A 6,711-nucleotide genomic window follows, 5' to 3' on the forward strand; every position below is an offset into this window, starting at 1 on the left:
TTAAAAAAAAACATTTTATATATGATTTCTAATATTAAAATGAATAATCAAATAAACTCTACACATATCAACAAGCTCATATACCCTTAACTTGTCATATTTAAGAAAAAAATTTTATATTTGGATATTCTGATAAAACAAATATCCTAAGATGGATATCATAATAAATTTATTTATTTGAGATATTATAATATATTTTCTGACCCGCATTTTTTGCATACTATAAATAAGACCGTTATATCTTCATTGACTTGTTCTTATAAGCCTTTGCGCTATTAAAGGCAAGACTACAAGATTATAAGGTGATGGGATCTCGGCAATTAAAGCCGTTGAACCAATCAATCTGCAAGCCTTAAGTTTTGCTTCTAAATTAAAAGCTCTTTCAAAACTTAATTATCTTCATTAATTTTTAGTAAATCCTTAAGCTTTCTCGTCCTTCTTTCTTTTTTTCTTTTTTTTTTTTTTTGGGACATTTAGGCCATTTAAGGCAAACTCACACACAACGCATACACATAGACTCGAACCTGAACCTCTTAGTTGGAAGCCTAAGCTCACAACCAATAGGCCAAGGAGCATCTTCTGTTCTTCAACTCTTCTATTTCCATAAACAGCTAGCCATTGTTGAACCATACAACCTGCAAGCTTTGAGGTATGCTTCGATCTTAATCAAAAGCTCATTGCAGCTTAATTTTCTTCATTAATTTTTAGTAAATTCTTACTTAAACTTTCTCATTTTTCTTTCTCCTCGTCTTCTTCAATTCTTCTATAGTCTTAAACAGCCATTGTTGAAGCATTCTATCTGCAAGCTTTAAGGTATGCTTCTTAATTAAAAGCTCTTTGCAACTTAGTTTTCTTCATTAATTTTTAGTAAATTTTTAAGCTTTCCCGTCTTTCTGTCTCATCTTCTGTTCTTCAACTCTTCTATATATAATCTTAAGCATCCATTTTTTTTCTTTTTTACTGTAAGATTATAAATAGAAGAACTCTTTGCATGTAACAACTTAATTTTATTGTTTAATTTATTTGAATATTATACAGACAAATTTCTTGAATTAATATATATGTATATATTTTTGTTTCTTGCTTGATCGGCTTTGCTATAGAGTTCTGATGAAGATTGCTCATATATATACGCGTCTGAAATATAGAATAAGAGCCGTTTCAAATTACAAGTTAAAAAAAAAAAATACAAGTTGAAACAGATAAAAAATTAATCAAGTTGACGCCATTGCTTCATTAATGACCAATTTGGAAATTATTCAAGTTTTTTATTTAAGCTAATGATGAACAATTTTGTTGTAGTATCTCTATATTTGTTTCTCTTGTTCTTCTTCATCATTTACATATCTCCATTAATTTGCTTGTTTCTTGCTACTAAATATGAGCAAACATGAAGAACAGAAATATTATGAAGAAAACTAGAAGAGAGCCTAACATTTCTTCCCTACCACCTGATCTTTTAGAGGAAATTTTGCTAGAAGCTCTTGCAGCCTCTCCAACACCATTAAAAGATATAAGATATTTCAGACAAACGTAAGTATTATTTATTAAAAATTATAATTATTCATTAATTAAGACTAATCTTTTTTTATTTATCTAACTATAAGATAATTTAATATAGATGCAAGGATTTTCATTCAACATGTTCATCAAAAAGAGTTGGAAAATATATGAATGTAGAAGACTCGAGCATGTATTGGCAAGACAAGCTAGGTTATTTAAGATTTATTCAGAGTTGTGCGGAGAGTGAAAATGCTAATGCTCTTTTCTTGTTTGGATTGGTAAGCAATTTATTCTCTTAATTCATTATTTGAGTTGATTATAACATTAAACATTAATAATTTGCTATATATAATAAAAATCTACTTGTTTGATATGCAATTTTTTAGAAGGAAATGTTCAATTTAAGAAGATTTGATATTGGTTTGCATCATCTTCAATTAGCTGCAAGTCAAGGACATATTCTTTCTAAATATATTAGGGGAATATTGTTGTTTCATGATGAATCAACTCGTTTGCATGCTATTGATCTTTTGAACGAGGTATCAAATAATATACATCAGTGTCGAGAACTTGCTTCACAGAACTTCAGAAATATGATATGGCAAAAATTACCTTCATTGTCATTTATTCGTTGTGAAGATTTGTCATGTGGAACTTCAGCTTTGGAAGAGGATAATCTATGGTTACATGAGGTTCAAGTGAAAAGAAGGTTTTGTAGCGATCTTTGTAAATGGGCACATGAATATAAGATGTTTGTCAGTATGAGATACTTCTTTGTATACTAGTAGTTTTTTTTTAGGAAAAAAATCAGTTGTTTTTTATTTGGTTCTTTTGTTGTTAATTTATAATGCTAAATGAAATAGGATTTCATTCTTTCTGTTTATTTCATTGTTTTTTTTTATTCATTGTTTTACTTGAAATATATGTCATTAATAAATCATATTTGTCGAAGTTAGGATATAGGATCATAGTATTTAACCATAAATAGAATTTTATTATTTTTTTCCTTAAAATGTGTGCAATAATCTTTAAATTATCATTTATGGTGACATATATTTTTCTTGTAAAATATTAAATAATATTTTGACTTTCTAAAAATAATATATTTTATTCAAAAATATTTACTTTAATATGCATAATGCATTATCAAATACAAGATCTTATCCAAATATAATTTTTTTGACGCTAATTTGAATAACATGAATATATATTATTTATTCAACATATCTTTAGATATCATTAACTATATTAAATTTTAATTTAACTAAACATTTATTAAATTAAGTTAGACATGTCGTTCATGTGGTGAAGAAGATGCCCAAAATGAGACTTGTAACTTATTTATGTGTGAATAATAAAGCTTCGGAGTTAGACATACATCCCACCTAGGCAAGGAATATTGGGGGGTGGGTAGTCAATAAATAACTCGAGCTGCCAACCCGGCCCGAGCCCAACTCAAAAAATTAAGGTTATGGTTGACTTGTTTAATAAACGAGTTGGGGTCAAGTTAGTTTTTTTACTTGTATATTAAATTGGTCAGATTTGGATTATCTCGTGAGCCCATTTTTTAATCTAAAAATGACTAATTTGATATATTTTTTCTTTAATTTGTTTAGTTGTTTGTTTAATCTTCTTATTTTTCATCAAATCTCCAAACTTTTATGTTTAATATGTTTTTTTTTTAACAAAAACAGGTTAATTAGTTAGGTTCGGCCATTTGAGTTGCTAGTGGGTAGGGTTGAAGTTGGTGTTTTTGACCCGTTTATTAAATGGGTCGCGTTCGAGTTGACAGGATTCGGGTTAGACCCAAACCCAACCCGTCAACATGTTTTGACACTGATAAAAAATATTATCGAACCACTTACACATCTACAAAAGTGAGTCCACAAGGCTGGATGGCATGAAGGAAAAAGATACATCCTACTAATTAATGAGCATATGAGGGACATGCGTGCAAACAAAACTTTTTTGTTTGTTTGTTATATGCATTCTTTTGATGTTTGATTTCAGTTTTTGATGACTTCAAATGATTATATGACATAGAAACCTTTCATCTTTTTATACTAAGCTTCTTGTTTATCCAAAATATTCTCAACTATTTAAATGTGACTTTCTCTTCTTGACAAAATCAAATCTTCCCTTAGATATCTTCCTTTAATTATTATAATCAATAGCATATATGTTTGGTATATAATTGTGCAGATGAGGATGAGAGCTTGATTTGATGTGTTTTACTTGCTACTTGATAAAAGTTTGGTATAATTGTTTTTTTCTACCAAATAAAGATTATTAATTGAGAGAGAAGTATATCTATATATAATATAATATATATAATAATTCATAATATATTATTAGGGGGTGTCATTTCGGTCACGGTGGGTTTGGGTGATCCTGAATACGGTTCAAAGGGTTGATCTAGTGGGGTAGACACGGATATGAAATCAACGGACGTTTGGCGGTTGGGGTTGACGAGACACGTAGTCGAAACGCATGGACGATGTTGGGCTAGAGGGAGCGCATGGGGGAGCGAGAAGGCGATGGTGGGTGAGGGGTGGTTGCGGGGGGTGGCGAGGGGGCGTGCTCGGCGTTGGTGCGGGCGTGGTGGAGGTGGGGGCGAGCCGGGTGGCGGCCGCGGCGTAGTAGTGGGGGGGGCGCGTTGGCAGGGAGGAGCGTGTGCGGGGGTGTGCTTAAGGGAGCGGGAGTTATTAAGACGGTTCAAGGGTGATGGACAACCTGCGGTCAGAACCGCGTTTTTTAAGCGGGTGATCGGGATCGAACCCGAATCGTTATCGTTTTGCCATGGGTAGGGTCCTACCTAGATTTTTTTAGATCTATGATTTCGAGTCGTGTCATATTAACCTTTATAATAATATATAATATAATAATATTATATAATAATAATATAATAATATCATTTATAAAAGTGGAAATAATGAGGTTGAATGACCAAATAGCTATAGGGCATTTTTAGATTGAGTTGGACCTCTTTAGTAGGATATAGAAGGAGATTTATGAAAATTATATTTGCATAGACTTTCTAGAGATTGTCATTATGTTAAAGGAGTTTAGATTAAATTGTTGCGTCTGGATATTCGGGGGTAGATGATATTTTAGTTTTAAGTTTTAGATTGCGAGAATCGTCAATCCCGGGTAAGTGGAGGGTGGTTAGATTATAGAGAAGAGTTTTTCGTGGAAAACCTGAAGGGGGGAAAACACAGGGTGGCTAGTTAATGATCCTTTTTTTGTCGGATTACAATGAGGCCTTTTAGGAGGGCTTGATTGATGTAGAATGTAATATACTGATTGCATTCATGGTCGGGAGTTACTATAAAGTTTGTTTGGCTGAGGAGTAGTCGAGGAGACGTGGTGGAGGAGACCGTGGTCGGAGGAGCCGGGGTCGAAAGACGTTTCTGTTGGATGGGGTCGAAGGACATAGTAGGCAGAGGCTAAAGGAGTAGGCGGGTGGAGTGGGGTTGAAAGACGTTGTTGGTGAGGATGACGGTAGAGGGCTGAGGCTGAAGGACGTAAGGTGGGTGGGGTTGAGAACGTTGTCTGGTGATTGGGGTCGGAATCGGACGGGTAGTAGGGATGAGGCTGAAGGAAGTAGGGGTAGGAATTTAGGAAAGTAGGTGTTAGTCCAAGTGTATTGAAGTGGATGTTATGGTTGGTTGGAGTGGACGTGGTCTTACAGGTAGGTTTTCAGAGAGAGGGTTTTAGGTCGGATTGTGGCTTGCAACGTGGGTTTTGTAGGGTGGATGCGTGTGGCTTGACCAGATTGGGTCTTGGGCGGAGTGGGGATGAACTGGCTTAAGGTGGTGTCGGCGAGGTTTTGTGGTGGTACGTGAGGTTCTGCGGTGGCGGTTGGTCGGTGCTTCTGCGTGGTGGGGTGGTTCGGCGGTGTCTGTGGTGGTCGCGGTGTGGTGCTGTGAGGGGGATTTTCTTTTTTTCTTCTTGCTTGGCTTTATGAAGAATGAGGGTTCTATTTAGATTTTTGGAGTGGTGGCGTAAATAGGTGAGATAGGTGCGGGAATAGGGAGTGGGTCATGACGCGTATTGAATCCTGATATTGAGTTTCTGGATTTGAGATTAAGTGATGTCCAGATTTGGATCTTGGGGTGTTGATTTCGTTTGGTTCGATTGGTATACTCGTCAAATGCGAGGTCGTTTGGTTAATCAATATGTGGTTTGAAACTTAGTGCTGGATCTGATTTGGACCATTTGGGACTAGATTGGGTGAATTTGGTGTCTTGGATTGTATTTCGAGACGTTAGTTTGACTGTAGTAGCTGAATGAGGTAAGGTGCTCGGATTTTAATTTTTGAAGTTTCAACTGATTTTTGTCGAGTTCGTGCCCGACGGTATTTCAGTTATATTCAGTTGCATACGTTTTGCCGTTTTCGGACCTGAAGTACGATAATATTGTTCAATTTTATTGGTTGATGGAAAATTGGTTAAAGTTTAATCTTTGTAACTGATGTAGAGGCTCGTTGAGCTCGGGAGTGTCAAAATAAGTCGGAGTCGAAAACGTGTCGGTGGGTGCAAAGTGAATGGAGTGGGCCAAATTGGGCGGATCGCCGTGGCGGCGAAGGGGTGGGGGGCGGCGGTGGGGGAAGGCGGTGTTGTAGGTCGGTTCTATTTTGATTTTTTTATTGTTGCGGGGACAAAATTTAAAAATTCCATAAAATTCGAAAATTCAAAATTCTAGAAATTTTGAAATTTTAAATTAATATCTAGAACTTCACAATTTAAACTAGTATAAATCAGCGCTTTGAAATTGTCTTTTCCTTTTTTTTCATCTTTTTACTTTTTTCTACACTTTCTTTTTTTTTTTTTTTTCTTTTTGTTTTGTTCTTTCTATGAGGTTCTGTTTTTTGAGGCCTTCCTTGGCGGAGGTTGAGATTTTTCTTTCTTCTGTCCTTTTATTGAGGTTTTAATTTTTTTCGAGGACTCTTTGGAAGGAAAGTCGGATTTTTTCCTTATTTTGAAGGATATTGCGAGTTTGATGTTTAGTTGGTTGAGAGTGGGGTGGAGAGACGTTGTAAAGGAGGGAGGTTGACACGAGATCCGAGGTTGGAGAAGTCGACGAGAGTAGACTTAATCATTAAAGAGTAATGTCCGTCGTATGCAAGAGTTTTGGGACGTGAGAAGAAGGGATGATAGTGCCGTCTGAGTATAAGTAGCGTCGGGGGAGATTGATGAAGTTAGGATT

General features: G+C 35.3%; 1 protein-coding gene across 1 annotated transcript in view; it reads right to left on the reverse strand.

Annotated features, from left to right (window-relative positions):
- LOC110106033 overlaps window positions 1-6,711 on the reverse strand; it is a 38,362-nt gene that overhangs the window by 7,478 nt on the left and 24,173 nt on the right. The window lies entirely within an intron of this gene.

Source organism: Dendrobium catenatum, unplaced genomic scaffold (assembly GCF_001605985.2).
Source record: "Dendrobium catenatum unplaced genomic scaffold, ASM160598v2 fragScaff_scaffold_821, whole genome shotgun sequence".
NCBI lineage: Eukaryota > Viridiplantae > Streptophyta > Magnoliopsida > Asparagales > Orchidaceae > Dendrobium > Dendrobium catenatum.